Source organism: Macaca nemestrina, chromosome 7 (genome assembly GCF_043159975.1).
Source record: "Macaca nemestrina isolate mMacNem1 chromosome 7, mMacNem.hap1, whole genome shotgun sequence".
Classification (NCBI taxonomy): domain Eukaryota; kingdom Metazoa; phylum Chordata; class Mammalia; order Primates; family Cercopithecidae; genus Macaca; species Macaca nemestrina.
The window spans coordinates 81,457,585-81,481,574 of NC_092131.1; the positions used below are offsets into that span (position 1 = coordinate 81,457,585).

The 23,990-nt window shown below is 34.3% G+C and overlaps 1 long non-coding RNA gene across 4 annotated transcripts in view; it reads right to left on the minus strand.

Annotated features, from left to right (window-relative positions):
* Positions 1-23,990, minus strand: part of LOC105477896 (uncharacterized) — a 165,018-nt gene that overhangs the window by 14,294 nt on the left and 126,734 nt on the right. For 2 of the 4 annotated variants that reach the window (XR_011625973.1, XR_011625974.1), the window contains exons 3-4: positions 22,123-22,255; positions 20,344-20,437 (exon numbers count right to left, since the gene is read on the minus strand). This is a non-coding gene — a long non-coding RNA (uncharacterized lncRNA). Of the gene's footprint in view, positions 1-14,652; positions 14,960-20,343; positions 20,438-22,122; positions 22,256-23,990 lie in introns of those variants that run through there. The other 2 variants (XR_984980.3, XR_984983.3) reach the window with 2 other exon arrangements.

A 23,990-nucleotide genomic window follows, 5' to 3' on the forward strand; every position in this document is an offset into this window, starting at 1 on the left:
ATTTTAACTCTATTTTCAGTGGTTCTGAAAACTCAGACCAAAAGTATATCATGATTCATGATATAGAGGATTGAATTGGAAAATAGAAGTCCAAATCCCTGCCATATTTCACTGTATTTACAAGAGAGGAAGTTTCAGAGTGAGGCTGATTAAGTTTGAATACTGGCTTAACCATCATTAGTTATGAGACCTTGCAGGAGCTACGATATCTCTGAATCAGTAATCTCATCTACATTAACAACTGCAACTATCATTATTGGAAGCCTGCTATGTGCCTGTCACTGGACTAGAGTTTCAAATGCACACTTATCTTTACAATATTTCTATGAGATGAGCATGTTAATTACGTTTTAGAAATGAAGAAAATGACTTTCAAAGAGATAAAGTCACTTCCCCAAACCTCACAGTTAGTAGGAATCTTATGAGAGTGAACAGCACTTTTTAACATTTCATTGTCAATTTTAGCCAGTGAAATGTAAAAGTGTCCTGTAGATCTTACAGGAAGATTTATTTGAGAGAGGAGACGTGTTTGTCTTATGCCCTGCCTCTGTCCTGCTGTCCAGAAGTTGTCTGTGATGGCTAGAGCTGAAGTCACTGGCTAGCTCTGGTAAGACATCTAGGGATAAGGAAGAAACACACTGAAAATAATCTGGGTTCCTGTGATTTTGAGCAACCACCATGTGTGTCTAAACCAGCTCATAATAAAGTTCAACACAATAGGGAAATGCACTTCTTTCATTTTAAGCATTGTAAAACATTGCTGATACGGGTTTTAGTATAAGGATGCTGACCTTAGTTATCCTAAGTGATATACCACATATCCAAATAAACCATGTTTCTGGAGCAGAGGCTCATGCTGGGGCGTAATATGAGAGATGTTTGATTAAACAATATGCAGATAACAACTACAGAAACCGAAAAGCTATCTAGCAGCCTAAAATTTCTGTAAGTTATTAAGTAGCCAACCATGGTAAGTTTTGGGGCAGATTTAACTAAGCAGCAGCATATATACAAAATAAGTTGGAGTTGAGGACAGAAGCTTGTCTTAATAAGCTGTAACATTGGCAAACCAATTCTTCCTATGATATTCCTCTAGAATCCGGTAATAATAAAAACCAGTCATCAATTGATACTGGAAGCCAATAATCTCATCTTTTGTTTGATTCATTTACTTAAATAATTGTGCCATATTCTCCAATGCACCATGCCTGCTATATATGCACAAGTCCTCAGATTGATTTAGAGATACAGAACATGAAAAGCATAATTCCTGTCCTCTAGTGAAAGAGACATAAAATTAAACAAATAAACAAACAAATACACAGAAATGAATGATGTGATAGAAATACGCACAAGATGCTTTGGAAGCCCAGAGGAGAAACAGTCCCTTCCCAGATTAGAGGGAGGGATGGGGATTAAAGACTTCTCAAAAGAGGTGACAGTTGACCTGAGTCCTCAGCAATACATAGAATTTAACCAGGCATATAAACAGCAGAAGGGTACCCTAGTCAAAGTTAAAAGTCCATACAAATGCAAAGCATTGACAGCTTGACATATTTGAGCTGGTGTACACACATTAATATGAAATAGAGGAAAAGAGGATATGAAGAAAGGGCTGGATAACCAAGGCTCATTATACTAGCCAGAGGAGCTTAAATTTTATCCTTGAAACATTTAAGGTATTTCATGAGCACTTAAATGATCAAACGTGCTTGCTGAGATTACTCTGGGAAGAGTTTGGAGGACAAAATTGCATTACAGATATAAATTGAAGGGCACATTAGAGATATTTAAAACAACTAAGAAGAGTCTACCAAATTTAGCAGTCCAAAGGCCATTTGGTTTCAAGAGTGAGAGAATTTCAGGGGTGTGTGAAAGCCAACCCAAGGCTGACAAGAGTAGAGGATTGAATGAGCAATGAAGTGCCGAGGAGTGGAGACTAACTCTTATGGTCATGTGCTGTATAAAGATGTTTTGGTCAATGATGCACTCCATATATGATGGTGGTTCCATAAGATTCAATGGAGCTGAAAAATTTGTATCACCTAGTATTTACCATACTACACTTTTTATCATTATTTTACAGTGTACTTCATGTATATATACACACATATACATACACACACACACACACACACATATATACACACACATTAACTGTAACACAGCCTCAGGCAGATCCTTCAGGAGGTATTCTAGAAGAAGGCATTGTTATCATAGGAGATGACAGCTCCATGGATGTTATTGTCCCTGAAGACCTTCCAGTGGGACAAAACATAGAGGTGAAAGACAGTGATATCGATGAGCCAGACACTGTGTAAGCCTAGGCTAATATGTGTGTATGTTTTTAACAAAAACATTTTAAAAATGTAAAAATACGTTAAAAAGCTTATAGAATAACGATATAAAGAAAGAATATTTGTGTACAGCTGTACAATGTGTTTGTGTTTTACGCTGAGTTTTATTACAAATGTTTTAAAAAATTAAAGTTTATGAAGTAAAAAAGTTACATCAGCTAAGGTTAATTTATTATTAGAAAATAAAAATAGTTTTAATACATTTAGTATAGCCTAAGTGTACCGTGTTTATAAAATCTACAGTAGTGTACAATAATGTCCTAGGCCTTCACATGCACTCACCACTCTCTAATTCACCCAGAGCAACTTCCAGTCCTACAAGCTCCATTCATGGTTTCTTATACATTTTTTAATGGTAAAATGATAAACATTTTTTAATGGTAAAATGGTAAGTGTGTCATTTTTAAAAACTTTTTTTAAATTTTAACTTTTTTCTTAATTGGTATTTTTTTGAGACAGGATCTCACTCTGTCACCCAGGCTGGAGTGCAGTGGCGCAATCACAGCTCACTGCAGCTGCCACCTCCCAAGCTCAGGTGATCCTCATCAGCTTCCTGAGTAGCTGGGACTCCAGATGCATGCCACCATACCCAGTTCCTTTCTTTTATTGTTGTTGTTGTTGTTGTTTTTGTAGAGACAGGGTTTCATATGTTGCCCAGGCAAGTCTCTAACTTCTGGGCTCAACTGATATGCCCACCTTGGCCTCCCAAAGTGCTGGGATTACAGGCTTGAGCCACCATGCCTGGGATAAATCTTTCATACTGTATTTTCTACACGTTTTCTATGTTTAGACATGTGTAGATACATAAATATGTACATTGTGCCACAGTTGCCTACAGTATTCAGTACAGCAACATCCTGTATAGGTTTGTAGTCTAGGAGCAATAGGCTATATCACATAGTGTAGCTGTGCAGTAGGCTATATTGTCTAGGTCAGCTGTCCCCAAACTTTTCAGCACCAGGAACCAGTTTCGTGGAAGACAATTTTTCCATGCACGCAGTGGGGGCAGAGGAGAGGGTAGTGATGGTGTCAGGATGATTTAAGCACATTACATTTATTGTGAACTTTATTTTCTGTTATTTTCACTTTGTAATATACGATGAAATAATTATACAACTCACCATAATGTAGAATCAGTGGGAGCCCAAAGTTTGTTTTCCTGCAACTAGATGGTCCCATTTGGGAGTGATGGGAGACAGTAACAGACCATCAGGCATTAGGCTCTCATAAGGAGCACACAACCTAGATCTCTCGAATGCGCAGTTCACAATAGCGGTCGTGCTCCTATGAGAATCTAATGCCGCCATTGGTCTGACAGGAGGCAGAGCTCAGGCAGTAATGCGAGCAATGAGAAGTGACTGCAAATACAGACTAAGCTTGGTTCACTGTCCACTGCTCACCTTCTGCTCTGTGGCCTGGTTCCTAACGGGCCACGGAAGTGGCCCAGGGGTTGGGGACGCCTGGTCTAAGTTTTTGTAAGTACACTGTGTGATGTTGACACAATGACAAAATCGCCTAATGTTGCATTTCTCAGAAAGTTACCAGCGCGATGCATGATCGTAGTTTTCCATCAAAGCAAAGCTGCTTGAATTGAGACAATATCCAAAAACATGTCTCAGGAAGAAAAGTAAAAGGAGTGTGTCTTTTTCCAAAACTAGAGAGAACTGAAAATGTTTATATTGTGGTGGGGGCAGGAAAGTCTGTAGAAGGATGAGAATAATCATTGAAAGCAAGACCATGAGCACTTAAGGGAAATGGATCCTACACAAAATATGCAGTACAGAATACAGTCAGGCAATAGAATTGTTCATGAAAAGGGACCCCAGGCATGAGTGAAGTATTCAGGTTTAAAGAAATTGGAGAACTTCATTATTTGCTTCCCTATCCCAGATGTAAGCCAATTGGGAGAGTCAACAAGAAAAAAAAAATGACAGTCAGCAGAAGGTTTGAACAGCCATATCATCTGTGAGATGCTTTATACTTGATCCAAGAACCAGAACAAAGAAATGTATTCTTTTCTTCCCCATACTTATTATCTTATTTGTCCTTTTCTATGCAAATAGAGGTTGGGATAGAAATAAAAAACCCTTAAAGACATTTTTATTCATCGTTAGGTAGACTCAGACAAAACAACTTGCTGAATGAAACTATAGACAGTGTTTTAAATGTTAAAATCCAACCTACAAGAAAGAAGGGGGAAGGAAATTCAGAAAGAAACTGCTAGTATTATTCAGAAATGCAAAGACAATATTGTCAGATTAACAGTAGGAAAATTGGAAATGATTCTGAGAGATTAACACCTGGGGGGAAAGGTCTCAGGATTAAACTCCAGAGATTAGAAACAGGATTCTCAAAACGCAGTTTTGACAATGGTGAAGACTAGAGTGGTTTTCATCGTTGTATCCCCCATACGTGATGCTGTTACAGCACACAGCACTCACAAATGACTACTATTTGTGTATTATTATGAAGTGTGTAACATGAGCCTCATACCTTCAGTATGTTTAATCACATTCTTAGTATGGCTAAGTATGGACTATCAGTTCTGTAACACTTAGTTTTCTTTTTAAAAACGTACTTTGTAATTGACAAATTACAATTATATATGTTTATGGTATAGAACATGACGTTTTAGAGTATATGTACATTAGGGAATAGCTAAATCCAGTTAATTAATATATGCATTACCTCTTATACATATTCTTGGTGATAAGAACACTTAAAATCTGTTGTCAGCTGTTTCCAAGAGTACAATATATTATTACTAACAGTAGTCACCAGGTTGTACATTAGATCTCTTGAGTTTATTCTTCCTATCTGCACTTTTGTATCTTTTGACCAACATGTTCTCAACCTCCCACCCTCACCCCAGCTCCTGGTACCACCAATCTACTCTCTACATCTATGAATTCAATTTTTTAGATACCACATATGTGACATTCTGTGTTATTGGTCTTACTTGGCCTGGCTTATTTCACTCAATATAATGTATTCCACGTTCATCTACGTTGTTACAAATGACAAGATTTCCTTCTTTTTAAAGGCTGAATCATATTTTATTATGTATCAATCCCAGACGGTCTTCATTCATCCAATGATGTACACTAGGATTGAGTATATATCTTGGCTATTGTGAATAACGCTACAATGAATATGAGAGTACGGGTATCTCTACAACATACTGATTTTAATTCCTTTGGATTCCCAGTAGTGGAATTGCTGAATAATATAGTGGTTCTGTTTTTAAATTTTTTGAGGAACTTTCATACTATTTTCCATAATGGCTGTACTAATTTACATTTCCACCACCAATGAGCTAGGGTTCCCTCTCCTCCACATCCTCACCAGTGCTTATTATCGTCCATATTTTTGATAATGGCCATTCTAACAGGTTTGAGGTAATATCTCATTGTGGCTTTAATTTGCATTTCTGTAATGATTGGTGATGTTGAGCATTTTTCATACATCTATGGCCCATCTGAGTGCCTTCTTTTGAGAAATTTTTCAGCTTCTTTGCCCATTTTTCAATCAGGTTATTTGTTTTCTTGCTATTGAGTTTGATACGGTTTGGCTCTGTGTCCCCACCCAAGTTTCTTCTCGAATTGTAATCCCCATGTGTCTAGGGAGAAACCTGTAATCCCCAAGGGTTGAGGGAGAAAGGTAATTGGATTATCGGGGCGGTTCCCCATGCCGTACTCCTGAAAGTGAATGAGTTCTCACAAGATCTGATTGTTTTATAGGTGTTTGGAAGCTCTTCCTTTGCTCTTTTCTCTCCTTCCACCTTTTGAAGAAGGTGCTTGCTTCCTCTTCGCCTTCCAGCATGATTGTAAACTTCCTGAGGCCTCCCCAGCCTTGTGTATCTGTGAGTCAATTAAAGCTCTTTCCTTTATAAACTACCCAGTCCTGGGTATTTCTTTATAATTGCAGTGTGAGAACGAACTAATGTAGAGTCCTTTGAGTTCCTTATGTACTTTGGATATTAACCCCTTATCAAATGCACAATTTGCAGATATTTCCTCCTACTCCATAGATTATTTCTCCATTCTGTTGGTTGTTGTGCAGAAGCTTTTTAGTTTGAAACAATCCTACTTGTCTATTTTTGCCTTTGTTGCCAGTACTTTTAGGGTCATATCCAAAAAATTCATGCCCAGGCCAATGTCATTTACGGTTTTGTATGAGTTTTAGGATTATCTCTTCTGTGAAAAATGTCATAGGAATTTTTACAGGGATTGCATCGAATCTGTAGATCACTTCAGGTAGTATGGACTATTTTAACAGTATTAATTGTTCCAACCCATGAATATGGGATATATTTTTAATTATTTGTGTCTTCAATTTCTTTCTTCAATATTTTATTGCTTTCAGAGTACAAGTCTTTCACCTCCTTGGTTAAATTTACTTGTAAGTATTTTTTTTTGTAGCTATTGTAAATAATATTGTTTTCTTGATTTCTTTTTGTAGTTCTTGGTTGTTGCGAAGAAACATTAATGATTTTTGTATCCTGCAAATTTGCTGAATTATTTTATTTGTTCTTACAGTTTTTTACTGGAGTCTTTTGGATTTTCTATACATAAATAATGTCATCTGCAAACAGTGACCGTTTAACTTCATCCTTTCCAATTTGGAAGTCTTTTTTTTCTTTCTCTAGTCTAATTACTCTGGCTAGGATGTCCAGTATGAATATTAACTAGTATGTTGAATAGAAGTGATGACAGTGGGCATCTTTGTCTTATTCCTGATCTTAGAGGAAAAGCTTTCAACTTTTCACCTTGAGTATAATGTCAGCTGTGGGTTTGTCATATGTGACCTTGATTGTGTTGCAGTACAATCCTTCTATATCAAATATATTGAGTTATTATTATGAAAGAATGTTGAATTTTGTCAAATGCTTTTTCTTCACCTATTGTGATGGTCATATGGTTTTAGTCTTTCAAATGCGGTATATTACATTTATAGATCTGTGTATGTTAAACTATCCTTTCATTTCTGGAGTAAATCCCATTTGATCTTGGTGAATGGTCCTTTTAATGTGCTGTTTGATTTGGTTTGCTAATCTTTTGTTGAGGATTTTTGTATCTGTGTTCATTGAGAATACTGATCTCCAAAATTCTTGTCTTGAAGTGTCTTTGCCTGGCTTTGGTATCAAAATAACACTGGCTTTGTAAGATGAGCTTGGGTGTATTTCCTCTTCTTCGGTTGTTTTGAAGAGTTTGAAATGGTTGGGATTAGTTTTCCTTTAAATGTGTGATAGAATTCAGCTGTGAAGCTGTAAAATCCTGGACTTTTTTTTTAATGAGAGAATATTACTTATTCAGTCTCCTTACTCTTTATTCATATGCTAAGATTTTCCATTTCTTTATAATTCAGTCTTGGTAGGTTGTCTGTGTCTAGGAATTTATCTATTTCTCCTAGGTCATCCAGTTGGTTGGCATATAATTGCTTTTAGTATTTGCTTATGATCCTTTATATTTCTGTAGTGTGACACTTTCTAGTGTCTACAGCTTCTGAAGGTGCTGGAGATACAACAGATGGTTAGATTCTCCAAGAGAGTGTTCATTTATTTATTTATTCATTTGAAAATTATTTAGTAAGCTCTACTACAAATTAGGCATGGTATTAGAACTAGAAATCCAGAACTCAATCAAGTTGCACTGTTTGTTTTCTATCTATCATACAGTTGTACCACAATTTCTAGCTATGAAGGGAAAGCCTGAAACAGCTTCTCTAAGATGGCAGAAATTGAGTGAGATCTCACAATAATATAAATTGTTTACAGCAGTGTTTCTTAAATCTAAATGTGCATGCACTTGGGAATAATGTTAAAATGTGGACTCTGATTCAATAGGTCCAGGGTGTTTCATGAACCATACTTTGAGTATCAAAAATTCATAGCAATTTAATATAGGTGGTATTAACTAGAAAACACATTTGAAGTTTTGTTTCTATAGTTTTTCTCTTCATATATTTTGCCTTTTTGCTACATTTTCATAGTGTTTTTGTTTGTTTTCTAGTGCAGTCAATAATTGCTGTCTCAGTTGGAAAGAGTATACTTTGAATATATTCTTCAAACAAAAATATGCCATAGGTCACTGGTTACTATGGATATTAAAGTATGTTTTAATATTGTTGGGCTCTAAACACTGCATAGCTTAGTTCCTTCAGGAAAAAAATGCTCAATGATATATTTTCTCTTTTTATTAAAGCATTATATTTTTAAGATTGGAGGGAGCACATAAATGCTGTCTTATTTTCTCTTGATAATCAAATTGTTCTACTTTTTTCAGTACTTAATTAGAATAATCTCAATTTTCACTGGAATAATAAATTTGTCACTAATATTCTGTGTGAACTTGACTAGAAAGCTAGAGAAAAATTCTTTTTCTTATCTGAGTTATATATGTGTGTGTATACACACATATATAATATAATTGTGGTACAACTGTATGATAGATAGAAAACAATATATATATTATATATATATATATTTTTTTTTTTTCTTTTTTTTGAGATGGAGTGTCGCACTTGTCACCCAGGCTGGAGTGCAATGGTGCAATCTTGGGTCACTGCAACCTCCGCCTCCCAGGTTTAAGCAATTCTCCTGTCTCAGCCTCCTGAGTAGCTGGGATTACAGACACCCACCACTGTGCCTGGCTAATTTTTGGTATTTTTTAGTAGAGACAGGGTTTCACCACGTTGGTCAGGCTGGTCTCAAACTCCTGACCTTAGGTGATCCACCCGCTTTGGCCTCCCAAAGTGCTAGGATTACAGGTGTGAACCACCATGCCATTCCTAATTTTTAAAATCTACCAAAAGACTACATACAATTGTCACCCTATTTTGCATATTGAAAAACAAAGCAAAATCCCAGGAACTATTATTGCCCAACCAACCATTGATACTCTGAATATAACAATCCTCATCGTTAAAATGGGGGTATAGTAGTCTGCTTAATTCCCTGCACCTATAGCTCTCTAAGTCTAAACTAGAATTACTAACATTCCCATGAATATTTAGTTGCCTCACCCCCATTTTTTAGGGCAAGGTCTAGTGTAAGAAGCTTTGGGTCAGTATTTATCATTAAACCCTCCTGACTGTTGGCCTCTCTTAATTTTAATAGCTGATTCACTGGTTGTGAGATGATTTAGTCTGTATTTGGTATTTTAAGACACTAAGACATTGGATTTCCTAATCTTTAGCTTGACTGTCCCTTGGAAAAATATGTAATATCTTCTCCTAGATGAATATCAAAAAGCAGATGCTAGATCATCAGTTATAATCTATTCTCTTTCCTACTGCACTGACACCCTTGATTTGAACTTAAATCAGAGTATTGGCTAATCCTCAAAATCTGCCTATATTTTCCTCCATAAACTAAATTTATCAATTTAGATTTAATTTTAATAAATACTTGTGTTTAAATTTCCCATATTCCTGGTATAAACTCTTTATCTAATACTATGGACATACCTAGATTTCTAATCTTAAATGTTCCAACATATTCCCTTCCCTTTGTTGTCACATCTATCTTTTCCCTCCATCACTCCATTTCTGATTTTGATACTAAGGCCATTTCTTTTCATCCTAAAAAAAAAGTAGAGTGCCTACTGTGCTCTAGAAACTGTCTTACATGTAGTAATACACAAGAAATTACTCATCTGCACAAAGCTTATTTTTCAAATGCTGTGATTCTAATATGTACCTATATAAATTTAAAAAACTGTGAACTGTATTCCAACGGTATTTCATTCATTATTTCTGATATATATTTTTATATTTTTACAAAATACATGTTTCTAAAAACGCTACAATTTTAACCATCTATTTTACTTACATAAAATATTCCATAATAATTCTTTTAGAATCCTAGATTGCAGTTTTAGAAAAAAAAAATAGAAAATACCTAATTCAACACCCTTACCCAAATTCAGAATACACTTTCCAGAGTCTGTGTACATCGTCTAGTTTCTGCTCAGATATACAAGAAATGGGATTTTTTTTTTTTTTTTTTTTTTTTCTGGGACAGAATTTTGCTCTGTCACCGAGGCTGGAGTGCAGTGGTGCAATCTTGGCTCACTGCAACCTCCGCCTCCCAGGTTCAAGCGATTCTCCTGCATCGGCCTCCTGAGTAGCAGGGATTATAGGCACCCACCACCATGCCCGGCTAATGAGTTTCTTATTTCATAAGGTGAGCTCACATTGTTGTTTCTCTAATTGGTACCATTTCTGCTCTTTCCTCAACAAAGAAAAATATTATCATAAGGTAACCTCCAAATATTAGAATTCCACCATCCCGTGTCACCTTAATTCTTTCTTCTCTAAGTTAAACAACTCAAATTTGTGGCAGAGTTTTATAGATCCTTCACCACTTTGATCCCTGTTCTCTGTATATACTGTAATTTTGCAATGTTTCTCTAAAGATATGACACTCCGAATAGAACAAGATCACCCTAGTGGACCAGCACAAAACACCACAAACACTCCTGAGACCTGGATAACCTAAAATTGTAAGGTAAGGGTGTCAATCTTCAGTTTGTGGTGAGCTAAGGGAAACTAAATCTCCTTCCACTTGAAATACAAGCCAGATATTTCTATATCTTAAACTAAATCAACCAATTGCTTATGCCTAAATGGAGTAAATTATATTTGCCCATGTTAATTTTTTGTTAGTTTCAATACAACATTCTAGTTCTGGTTATGAAAACACATGACTCAATCAACTATGCTATTAACTATCCCTTCCAATTTTTTTCCATCTGAAAGTATGATAAGCTTGTCATATATGACTTCACCCAAATAATTGATAACATTTTTCAACACTATGAAGGCAGAAGACAGAGCCTTGTGGCATTCCCAGATGGCAGCAAGCCATTAATCTTTCTTTCTTTTTTTCTATTTTTCTCCTTTGTAAGTATTTTCTTATGAAACTCATACTTGCTTGCTATAAAAATTTAAACAATACAGGAATGGATATATTAGAAACAGAATAGTCCTATTACAATCCTACTTTCCAAAAGTAACATTTTTCAATGTTTTGTTACATATTTATCTATATAGATGTATTTGCCTATTTCTATTATAATTGTATGTATTCATATTTTTCAAAAGTGGGCTTACATGGTAAATATTGTTCTACAAATGCTTTTATTTAAATTATCATTAGCCTATTTGCCTCTGTGTTCGAACATTTCAAGCTATTTTATTCTGTTCTGGTTACATTCTATACCATCATAGAGTTTTACCACAATTTATTTAATCTTTTTCTGGTGAACCTACTTTACTTACAATTTTTGCTGTTATAAAATATAGTTACATATATTTATATATATATATATACTACCACACACAAATTTATTAGGCAATATTGGCAGTATTTCTGTAGGATTAATTCCTTGAAGTAGAATTGTTGAATCAAAAATTATGCATATTTTCAGGTTTAATGCATACTGCCAAATTGCCCTCCAAAAAATAATATGGAATTATACCTCAACCAATGTTAATGACTATGTCCATTTGTTTATATCTTTGTCAAAAAAATGATCGATCTTTTAGTTTGTGCCACTATGACAGATAAAAGCTTTTCTTAATTTATGTACCTTTTGTGTTTTTTTGAATTTCTGTTTTAATGTTTTCTGTTTTAATCTAGCAAATTATAGCTCGGTTTCATAGCTAGGTATGAAAGCTTAAGGGACCCTAGAAATAATTAATTCTTTGAACTGAGATGGATGGCACCAACCCAGTCTCAACTCTTATGACTATATACATCCCAAGAGAAGACTGACAAGATTCCAATATTAAAGGCATAAATACATGAAGAAAACTGATGTTCCTTAACTCTCATCCTCTTTAAGTTGGAACTCCATCATTTTGTATGTAAAATGGATGAAGTGAAGGCATATATTTTTGCAAAATGGTAAACAAAATATATTCTCTCGGCTACAATTTGGTTTTATTATAATGTGTGAATATGGAATGCTTTCTATTTGAACAAGAAAATGGTAAGTGTTTTTTTTTTTTACTTTCACATAATAAAGCATCATTTTCTTATTATATATTTAATGTATTAATTTCCCCATTTAATTAAATATCCAAAATATCTATTACTCCCCAGTGATCTCAAGCAGTAGTTTTTTTTAAATCATACAGCTCCTAAAAGAAACTATTAATTTCTAAGAAGCTAATATAAAGCAGTTATTCTCAAATCTAGATAATCACAGTATCCTTTGAGGACCTTTAAAACAACAGCAACAACAATGACATCTCTGGAGCACATCACTAAAAATTCTAATGCACTGGAAGTAGTAGGAGGCATTAAGTCTATACTTGTAAAAAGTATTTTCAGGTGATTCTGATAATGTTTTTAAATATTATACATGTTTTTACCCATTTCTATAGAATTTATACTGTAGACTCTTAGACCACCAAGTTTAGATTATCTGGAAAGATAATTTTAAATGCGTATGATAACTAGGCTATAGTCCAGATACACTGACTCAAACATTTAGAAGGACCTGGAAATTTCAGTCTTAATTCCCATCCCACTAAGTTTCAGTAATATTTACTTCAATACTGAGTCTCTACAATAGCATCATTGAAGTAGAAATGCAGGAAGATTGATTATGAAACTGCCTTTGCAAAAATTATATCGGAGAGAAAATATGGCAGTGGGGGAGATTTGATTCAACCAACCCCCACTCTTGCCTTTAGGTTTCAAGCTGCCTTAATTATTCTTAGACTTAGGCCAAGCTAACTTTGGAAGACATTTAAGTTATAGTTTAAATGATAATAGCCCTTGTCCAAAACTAAACTGCCTTTGTAAAGCTAATGAAAGACCACCCGGCTAGGGGGAAGAGAGGAGCCTGAATTCTGCTAAGGTATAGACTGGTCACAAGACAGGCAACTTCTCCAGTTACTCCTGCAGATAACATCACTATTGTACATTGGCCTTTTGAAATATCTTTTCAAGTTTTTTGCATGTCTGACACTGATGGCTCCACCTGGGCCCACCAAGCCACTCCTGTGGCCCCACCAATGAGCTACTCAGCTCAAGAGGACAGCTTTGACCTGCTATGATTTAATCTCTCCTGCAGCCTATCAGCAGCAAGGACCCACTGCCTAGGCAGCCCCACTCCTTTTCCCAAAATGCTTCTGAAAAATCCCTCACCTGCAAGCCTTCTTGATTTTTATTTTGACTAGGTATTGCAGCTTCAATCTTGCTCTATGCCTCTTAATGTGTTCTCTGATGCTGGAAAATTAGAATTTTAGCTACACATTTCTCAACTGAGTTGAGGCACCTATGCACTGTGTTTTAGCTGTACCATTCACTATATTTTAACCACATACTCTCACGCCAACCTACAACTCTTGTGTATCTACTAAAGACCACCAGTATCGGAAATAAATAAATAAATAAAATAAGAGGCGCATGTAGAAGTAAATATCATATTTTTTCTCCATAGGTCTATTTTAAATGTGTGTGTGTGTGTGTGTGTGTGTTTAAATACAGGGTCTTGCTATTTTACCCAGGTTGGTATTGAATTCCTGGGCTCAAGTAGTCCTCCCACCTCAGCCTCTCAAGTAGCTGAGATTACACGCACAGCCACCATGCCTAGCTAAAGGTTTTTAATTTTAAAATATATTATAAAAATCAGAAATGTATACATAAGTAAATTATAAAAGCAATTTTAACCAACCCAGGTTTTAGAAATAGAATATTGTCAGTATTTTAAAGCCTTCTGTTTGACCTTTCTTGTTACATTTCCCTCTCTTCCCACAAGAGATAATCGTTATTATGCTTTCTATGAATAATTTATTATTGTTTTCCTATGTATGAATCCCTAAACAATAAAGTTTAATTTTTCTGTTTTCTCAGTAATATAAAATTTAAATCATACTGAATATACCCTTTTGACTTTCTTCTTTTCCTCAGTAGTTTTTATATGTTCATTCATATTAGGGAGTGGATCATATAGTGTTCTATTTTATGAATTACCAAAATGTTAAATTTTACTACTAATGCAAATTTGAGTTGTTTCTAGTTTGGACTATTGTTTTTAAAAAATGCTATAAACATGTGTTGTAGACATACAAGTTTTCCTCTAGAGTATACAACTTGAAGTGGGTTTGCTAAGTCATAGGATATACACATCTTTAATTTTTCTTGATAATGACTAACCTGTTTTCCAGATTTCTAGATAATGACTAACCTGTTTTCCAGAGTCATTGCACCAGCTTACAATACACCGACAAAGTATGCATGTTCCCATTGCCTTACATTTGTACCAGCACTTGGTATTTCTGATTATTTAATTTTGGTCAATCTAATACATGTGTTAGGGTAGCTCATTGTAATTTAAAGTTACATGTGTCTGATTACTAATGAGGTTGAGAATGGTTTGAGTTTTGTTGTGTGTCCCAGTAAAATTTTATTTACAAAAATAGAGGCTCCTAAATTTGGGTGGTAAAAGTCATGTGAGAAGTGTCTAAATTAGAGAATTTTGTTTATATGTTTATCAACTCTGGATTTCATCTCTTGTCACTTAACGTCTTTTGAAAATTCTCTGGGAGTCTTGAGTTCCACCTCAATTTTTTCCTCAGCAGTTTATCTGAAAATAAAAAAATGTTATTGATGTTGGCTTTCAGGTTTCTGTAGCCATTCAATATCACCTCCAAAATTTTATAGAAGAGCTGCAATTCTAAGAGGTACCTTGTGTTCCCCAATCTTACTAACATGTCTGATTTCACATCACATACAGGATCTTCTAGAAATAATCAGGAGTCGCCTTCCAAGTGAACAGCCTCTTTTAATCCTACCACATTTTATTACATCCCTCCTTCTGAAGAAGACATACTAGGGTTTGAAACAGTCTATAGAGTAAATGTCTTGGAGACTGATGGGGCCATGAAAATAATTCATCATATATCCTCAAATTCTCATTTTAGAGACAAATAAATAAAGACTCAGAAACATAGAGAGAACCAAATTTTCAATGTAATTTAATGATCTTTTCCATAATTCTAGATAAAATTGAGAGATTATTTTTCTAACTATGAAAAGAACACATATTGATGTAGGAAATTTAAGCCATAAGATACAAAGAAGAAAATAAAATTCCCTCGCTACCCTACTAACTGAAAGTAACCAGTGTATATTTTCTTTGAACCAGCTTGTAAACACTCTCTTGCTCTCTTTCTCTCTCTTCAATATATTTCTTTAAAAATTACTTTTAATTTTTGTGGGTATATAGTTGGTATATATATTTATGGAGTACATGAGATATTTTGATACAGGCATACAATATATAATAACCACAACAGGGTAAATGGAGTATCCATCCCCTCAAGCGTTTATCTTTTCTTTGAGTTACAAACTATCCAATTATACTCTTTTAGTTATTATTGTTGACTGTAGTCACTCCATTGTGCTTTCAAACACTATATCTCATTCATTCTTTTTTGTACCTATTAACCATCGGCACTTTACCCTCTCCCCACAACTACCCTTCACAGCCTCTGGTAATCATCATACCACCCTCCATCTCCATGAGTTCAGTTGTTTTAATTTTTAGCTCCTCCAAATAAGTGAGTACACACAAAGTTTGTCTTTCTGTGTCTTGCTTATTTTATTTAACATAATGACATCCAGTTCCATCCATGTTGTTGCAAATGACAGGCTCTTATTTTTTTATGACCAAATAATACTCCATTATATATACGTTCCACATTTTCTTTATCTGTTTGTCTGTTGATGGACACTTAGGTTGTTTCTAAATTTTGACTATTGTGAATAGTGCTGTAATAAACATTGGGAGTGCAAATATCTCTTTGATATACTGATTTCCTTCCTTTTGGATATATACGTAGCAGTGGTATTGTTGGATCATCTAGTAGTTTTATTTTTAGTTTTGTGAGGAACCTCCAAACCGTTCTTCATAGTGGTTGGACTAGTTTCTATTGCCACCAACAGTGTACCGTGTTCCCTTTTCTCTACATCTTCACTGGCATTTGTTATTGCCTGTCCTTTGCATAAAAGCAATTTTAACTGTAATGAAATGATATATCATTGTAGTTTTCATTTGCATTTCTCTGATGATCAGTGATGTTGAGCACCTTTTCTTGTATCTGTTTGGTATTTGCATGTCTTCTTTTGAAAAATGTCTATTCAGATCTTTTTCTAATTCTTAAATTGGATTATCAGATTTTTCCTTTAGAGTTGTTTAAGTTATTTATATATTCTAATTATTAATTCCTTGTCAGACAGATAGTTGGCAAATATTTTCTCCCATTCTGTGTGTTGTCTCTTTACTTTGTTGATTGTTTCCTTTGCTGTGCAGAAACTTTTGACTTGATGTGACCTCATTTGTCCATTTTTGCTTTGATTGCCTGTGCTTGTAGGGTATTACTCAAGAAATCTTTGCTCAGTCCAATGTCCTAGTGAGTGTCCCCAATGTTTTCTTTAAGTAGTTTCAGAATTTGAGGTCTTAGATGTAAGTCTTCAATCCATTTTGATTTGATTTTTGTATATGACAGGAAATAGAGGTTGAGTTTCATTCTTCTGCGTATGAATATCCAGTTTTCCCAGCACTATTTATTGAAGAGATAGTCCTTCCCTCAACGTATATTCTTGGCACCCTTGTTGAAAATGAGTTCACAATAGATCTATGGATTTGTTTCTGGTTTCTCTATTCTATTTTATTGGTCTATGTGCTTATTTTTATGGCAATACTGTGCTGTTTTGGTTACTATAGCTCTCCAGTATAATTTGAAGTCAGGTGATTTGTTTCTGCAGTTTTGTTCTTTTTGCTCAGGATAGCTTTGGCCATTATCTGTCTTTTTTGGTTTCATATAAATTTTAGGATTGTTTTATATTTCTGTGAAGATTGTTATTTGGAATTTTGATAAGGACTGCATTGCATCTGTTGATTGCTTCGGGTAGTGTGGACATTTTAACAATATTGGTTCTTCCAACCCATGAATGTGTAATATCTTTCCATTTTTCTGTGTCTTCTTACAATTATTTCATCAATGATTTACAGTTTTCATGGTAGAGATCTTTTCTTTCTTTTGTTAAGTTAATTTATAAGTGTTTGATTTTATTTGTGACTGTTTTAAATGGGATTACTTTTCTGATTTCTTTTTCAGGTTTTTCACTGATGGCATATAGAAATGTTACTGATTTTCATATGTTGATTTTATGCATCTTTACTGAATTTGTTTTATCAGTTCTAATAATTTTTTGGTGTAGTCTTTAGGATTTTTCAAATGTAAGATCATATCGTCAGCAAACAAGGATAATTTGACTTCCTTCTATCCAATTTGGATGCTCTTTATTTCTCTCTTTTGTGTGATTGCTCTAGCTAGAAATTCTCCCCTAAATTTTTTATTTGTCATTTAGCTTAATTCTTTATTATAAACAATATTATAATGAATATTTTTGGCGTGTATTATCCCATGTTTATTTGACGTTTTTCTTATTATAAATTCCTGGAAAATAGGATATCACATTTATGTTTTACTAGTTTACATTTGTTAACAAACTTTCTCCTTGAAAGTACCAATTTAGTCTGAATGCTGGTTTCCTCATGTCTTTGCTGACATTGAATATTGTCAATCTTTTTAATATTTCGTAGATTGACAAAAACGTGAAGAATCATTGTTGTGTGTATGTGTTTTTGAATGCCAGTTATGTTGACATGTTGTCACATGTTTAATAGCTTTTTACATTTCCCTTTAGAATTGCTTGTCCATGTCCTTTGTCAATTTGTAATTGGAATGTTTGTTTTATCTTATTGATTTTGAAATTTTTGTGTATATTAAGATCATTAACATTTTTATCATATGTGGTGCAGATGACCTCCAGTTTTTAATCTCTTAACTTCGTTTTGTTTTATTAAACTAAGATTTTAAGAAAATGTTTTGTTTGGTATATTGATCATAATAAAAATGATTAGAAATATATAAACAAAAATGCTAATGATCCATATTTGTGTGATAATGTCATAAGTGACAGTGGTAGACAGTGTATTATTGTCTTGTCTGCCCAGCATGCAAATATTCAGTATGGCAAGCAATTTCCTCCCACCTCTACAGTGTGTGAAAATATGTCTCTCTCAACATGATTTAGCAGCTAGAGTTAGGCATGTGCGTCAACACAGCAACTTAGTAGCTGCTACGGAAGAAAAAGAAAACTGGGGGAGTGGCACAAAGATAAAGGGCCAAATAGGGGATCTGTGAAGCAGCTACCAAGAGTTGACAGTCTAATAGCATGATGTAAATCAAATATTCAAAGATGTAGGAAAGCAGCGTATCAACTAATTGTCCAGTGGCATCAGGGTCAGAAATGTCACATGACCAGAGACAATTATGCCAAAAGTGATACCCTAAGCAAACATCTCTTATAACAAAATCTTAGCTGTGCAGAGTATTTTGCACAATGAGGATCCTGCTCAGTCTTGGTTCTCATCCTCCCTGTTGATTATGTAAGCCACCTGATACCCCTGTCTGTCTGCACTTCCACTTCTGGCTTTGTTCCATGACTTTCTTTACTTTTACTTATTTCTAAGCCTTCTATAATCAGATGATAGATGATATAACAGACCATATGATTGTTAGTTTTTAAATTAATACATAAAGCAATACAAAATGTATTCTTTTATTACCTCTGTCTTTAATTTGTATGGCAAAATTTCAGGTATAATTTTCAGACACGTATTTGCCAAATTTGCTTCAGGAAGTTATATTTAAACAAGCAAACAAATCTGGACTCACATATGCCTTAAGAATTTTGTAATATACATAGCAATGTTCTTTTCATTTTAAAATAAAATATGTGGTTAACTGAATAATTTTTAATTTATATAATCTGTTGATAAAGCAACATGGAAACGTTATTTAAAATAGGTGTCATTCACCACATGTACATGTTGAAAGCTGCAAGGGCATGCTTTGATTATACTGGGAAAAAAAGCATTTCTTGATTATACTGGAAAGATAAATTTATTGAAAGTAAATTTTCCTGTATAATACTATCAACTACCAAATGTCACAAATTTTGAAGAAAGAAGAAAATGAGTGATTCTTCAATTAAAAACCCCACATGAAGCAAAATAATCTGCAAGTTTAATTTGACACTTATAGACATCTGGAGAAACATTTGGTAAATTTAGAGAAGTTCCACTGGATGTTTCAGAACTCCTTACTGCAAATTTCTCTCATTAAAACCAAAGGCAAACCATTATTTAAAGTGACATCATTTTTCTCTGAGTAATTAAAACTAAAATCCAACTTTTAATAACATTTAACTGTACTTTACTTTTTAATAACCATTATCTCTTGGTAGGTACAAAATTTCAGAAAGTTATACCAGCTATACATAAAGGCAAATTGACTTTACTTATTAACATCTTAATTACCCTGCCCAGTTAATCTTAGAGTTCACTGTGTGATTTGCTTTGGCTGATGGAAGGTGAACAGATGTGAAGTATGCCATGACCGAACAGAAACTTTGAGCACTCGAATGGTTGGGCTCACTTAGCAGCTCTTTTATTTATTCCATGAGAGCTGCATGGCCCAAATAGAGACTGCTCCTTCCACCTGAATCCTCAAATGAAAAAAGACTCATAGAAAAAGAGTAGACTTGGATTATCTCTGTTTAGCTGTGGCCTACAGATGACATGTAATGAGAGAAACCACATAACTTTGTTGTCATAAGCAATTCAGATTTAAGAGATACTCGCCATGCATCATAACCTAATGCAAGCTGACTAATACAAGTGGTATTGGTCCTCATTGTAGCCCAGTCGACATCTTCAGATGAGAAAATTCTGCATATTCTATATTACTTATTTAAAAAATAATAGTAATGAGAGATAAAGTGTATGCATCTTAACCCCAATACACCCAGAAGAATTTCTGTTATTTATCTGAATTAGAACAGGTTAAATCACACATTACTCTGACTTAGGGTAGGAATATGGAATGAGATACTTACCGTAGTCTACATATTCCACTACTGTAGTCCAGGGTGGAAGCAATTGCTCTAACACTGCAAGTATTACTCAATGGAAATTAAGGACTTTTGGAAACTGAGAAAAGAGAAATAGATGATTAGAAGACAGTTAACAATTATTTGTTACACCATGAAAAAAGACAATTTTTAGTGCTCCCTTATAAATATTCTTGTAACTTTTAAAGAAAATGGGTGCATAGTTTATATTTGCAAATGTTTAAAATGTGGGTAGAAATATAACTTAGGGGTCAAGTCATATTAGTGGTTAAGATCTATTAGATTAGAGGTTAAAATTTTAACCACTAGAAGGTTACATGATTAGTTTGATACAGAAGTCACTAAAATATTTTGTAACTAGTGAGGAAGGTTGTGGAATAAATCTAGATATTTGTACACATATTTGAATCTGTGGTACATTTCAGATTAATTAATGTAGATAGTTAACAGAGACCATTTCATTACTTTCATCTTCAAAATGCGTTGTCCTATCTGAAAATTAAATACACGCATACATTGTACAATATGTCCATTTCACTTTGTTTACCAATGTTAGTCAGAACAAGTGTGTGTATATTTTTTCTGTCTTTAAATTCAGTAGCATTTGTGTGAATTTTTAACCATATTAACTGTTCAAATGAACATGGATACATGTAGAATCAGAAGAGGTGGGTGACAAAATGTATTACATAAAACAGTAAGGAACCAAAGGTGCCTCAGGAATGGACAAATGATAAATAAGATAGAGTATCGTTAAGGATGGAAGGGATACAAATGCAGGCAGCAACAGTGAAAGCTGGCATAAAAGTAAGTGCCTCAGTCCCCTAAAAGGATTAAAAGCTCAGAATAATAAATTTCATTGGAAGATTTTGAAAGTTACTTTTCCTTATAATAAATCACATCAAATTATTTCTTTTCTTTCTATAGAGAGATAATAAAAAATTTTAAAGGAAAAAATGGAGTCAAACCAATGACATAGTTGTCTTATTTATTCCTAAGAGCCCACACTTGTGAAGAAATCTATAGGCAGACAAATAGAAATCTATAGGTAGACCAAAAAAAAAGGATGTCATTTACATAGTCTTTCAGGATATCTGTTATTCTAACTTTACTACATAGGAAAAAATTGAAGCAGAATTTGATTGATTGTGAAAATGCCTTTTCTTCCTTCAAAAAATACCTCTTCAGTGGATGCATGTATTATTAGTGAAAATGAGCTCAGTTGCATCACCTACTGTGAACGTACAGCTGTATCAATCAATGCTGCTTTTTTTTTTTTCTTTCAGCAAAGCAAAAGAAAAATTTTTAGACAGGAAATGGAAAGGGAAGTCAAGTAATTGTGTTGTATTTTTTTCCCCATTTGGGAGTGAAGTGAGCTCCCAGAAATAAAACCGCTTCAGCAGGCAATAGATCCCCATTGTTATGGCTGATGTTCTGATGATTTTAGGAGAGTACCATGCTATTAATTAAGCTTGCATCTTGTGATTTCCTAAAGTCTGCTGTCATAACTGGAACTATAACCAGGAGTCATGGATGATGCCTGTTTGATGATGACATGCCCTTGGAGTCCCAGCTACTCAGGAGGTTAGAGTTCAAGACTAATCTGGGAAACATAGAAAGACCCCATCTTTAAAAACAAAACAAAGCAAAAAATAAAAACAAAGCAAAACAACCTTCATTTCTCTTTCCCTGTGTCTTGTTTACCATCTTTCCTTTGTTCTTTTTGTCATTTAAAGAGAAAAAATAATTTGTGCAGGACTTTACCTTTGGGCAGGTGGATTTTCACTTGGGACTAGGGTGCCATGTTGCACAACATTAAGGGTTATTCATCAAAATGTAGCAAAAGCCTGGATAAAAATGTTTTGAAGTTCCTGGAGTTCCATAGGGCACTGTTCACCTAGAAAACAATGTTAATGCGGTCCCCTGGGGTTTAGGGACACAATAGTATTACATGAAGCCTCCCCCCAAACCTTGGGCTCCAGTGAAAAACAGACGCTGTAAGAAAATAGCTTCACCATCACCACTGAAAGGACCAACAGTCTGAGATAAGGACAGAAGTCACTGCCAACATTTTACATCCATGATATGGCATTATGCTTCCTTCCCTTTTTGACCCTGTGGCTATTTGGTTGGGAAAATAATAAATAAAGGAGTTATATATGAAAGAAAGAAATAGGTCATTCAATTTCTAGATAATGGTAAATTTATAGGTCATATTGAAGAGTGAAGAGATCTTAGATAGCTGAAGAAATGAAAATTGTAGGTGAGAAAAAATGGCCATTTTGTGTTGTAGCTTCAATTTACAAATGAGTAAACCAAAGCCTAAACAAGATTTTAGGTGCCTAACTCAATTCCATCAGGAAAGCTCTACTTATTTATGTTTTATTTTAAAAGGCTGTCTTGTAAAGTTTCTTCTGCATAAAGGATTACCAGTGCCCAGCACAAACACTGTCTTTCATCCAAGCTAAGGCATACCTTGTCTCATAAAAAGCAATTGTAAAGGAGGTACTTTAGGCAGAAAGATGGTAATCCTAGGAATGGAGAAAAAGGCAAGTAAAAAATGAAGAATGGTCATATAAAACAATAATATGTTTTGTAGTTAAATATTAAAATTAAAGTATATAAATCAATAACATGTAAATCTAGAAAGGGGCATTAAGTGCAAATAAAATGTTCTACAGTTCTAACATTATCTGAGAGGAAGACAAAAGTATTGAGTAGGTTTGGATTTAGTGAATTAAGTATGCAAATTTTGATTTCTAGTGTTATCACCAAAAGAATAGAAAAAGTGTATTTTTAACTGAGCAGAGAGGAAATAAATTCTTTAGCTATTTCTTCTGCTATATATTTTCATATTTCTAAGCAGTCTGTTTATATGGCTGCTTGATCAATTTTAGACACTATCAATTATTTGCCTTTTATGTGAGCTAACCACTTTTAACACCATGACCACACCATTTTCTTTTCTTCTGTCCTTCCCAATATAGTTATATCATGGCTCTGAGGTAAACCAGTATTCAGCTTTAATAGTGTCATGACTATATAAATAATGTTACTTGCTAAAACAAGTTTATTGCAAATGTATTTCCTTTCTTGTGTAACATTTTGCCATTTTTTCTGGAATAATAATGGCCTCATTTTTTCTTTTTCATCCATCACGTATCTCTAATTCTTCATAGAAGTTCCTTTGGAATGAGAACTAGGGAGGAGGATAAGTAAGGCTGAATATTAAAATATTTAACAACCAGTAACTTACATATATGCCAACTAATCCAATAGTCTCTGTCCATAAACAATCAGTAAGACTGCTCCAGGATACACCCACCAAACATCAGCTCTGGGGACGGGAATTTAGTAGGAAAGAGTGAAACCTTGAAATGCTATTTGACCATTTAAACAATATGTATAAATTATATCTGTATTAGGCCATTCTCTCATTGCTATAAAGAAATACCTGAGACTAGGTAATTTTCAAAGAAAAGAGGTTTCATTGGCTTATAGTTCTGCAGGCTGTACAGGAATCATGATGCTGGTTTCTGTTAGGCTTTCTGGGGAGGCCTCAGGAAACTTACAATCATGGCAGCAGATGAAGAAGGAACAGGCACATCACACAGCCCAAGCAGAAGCAAGAG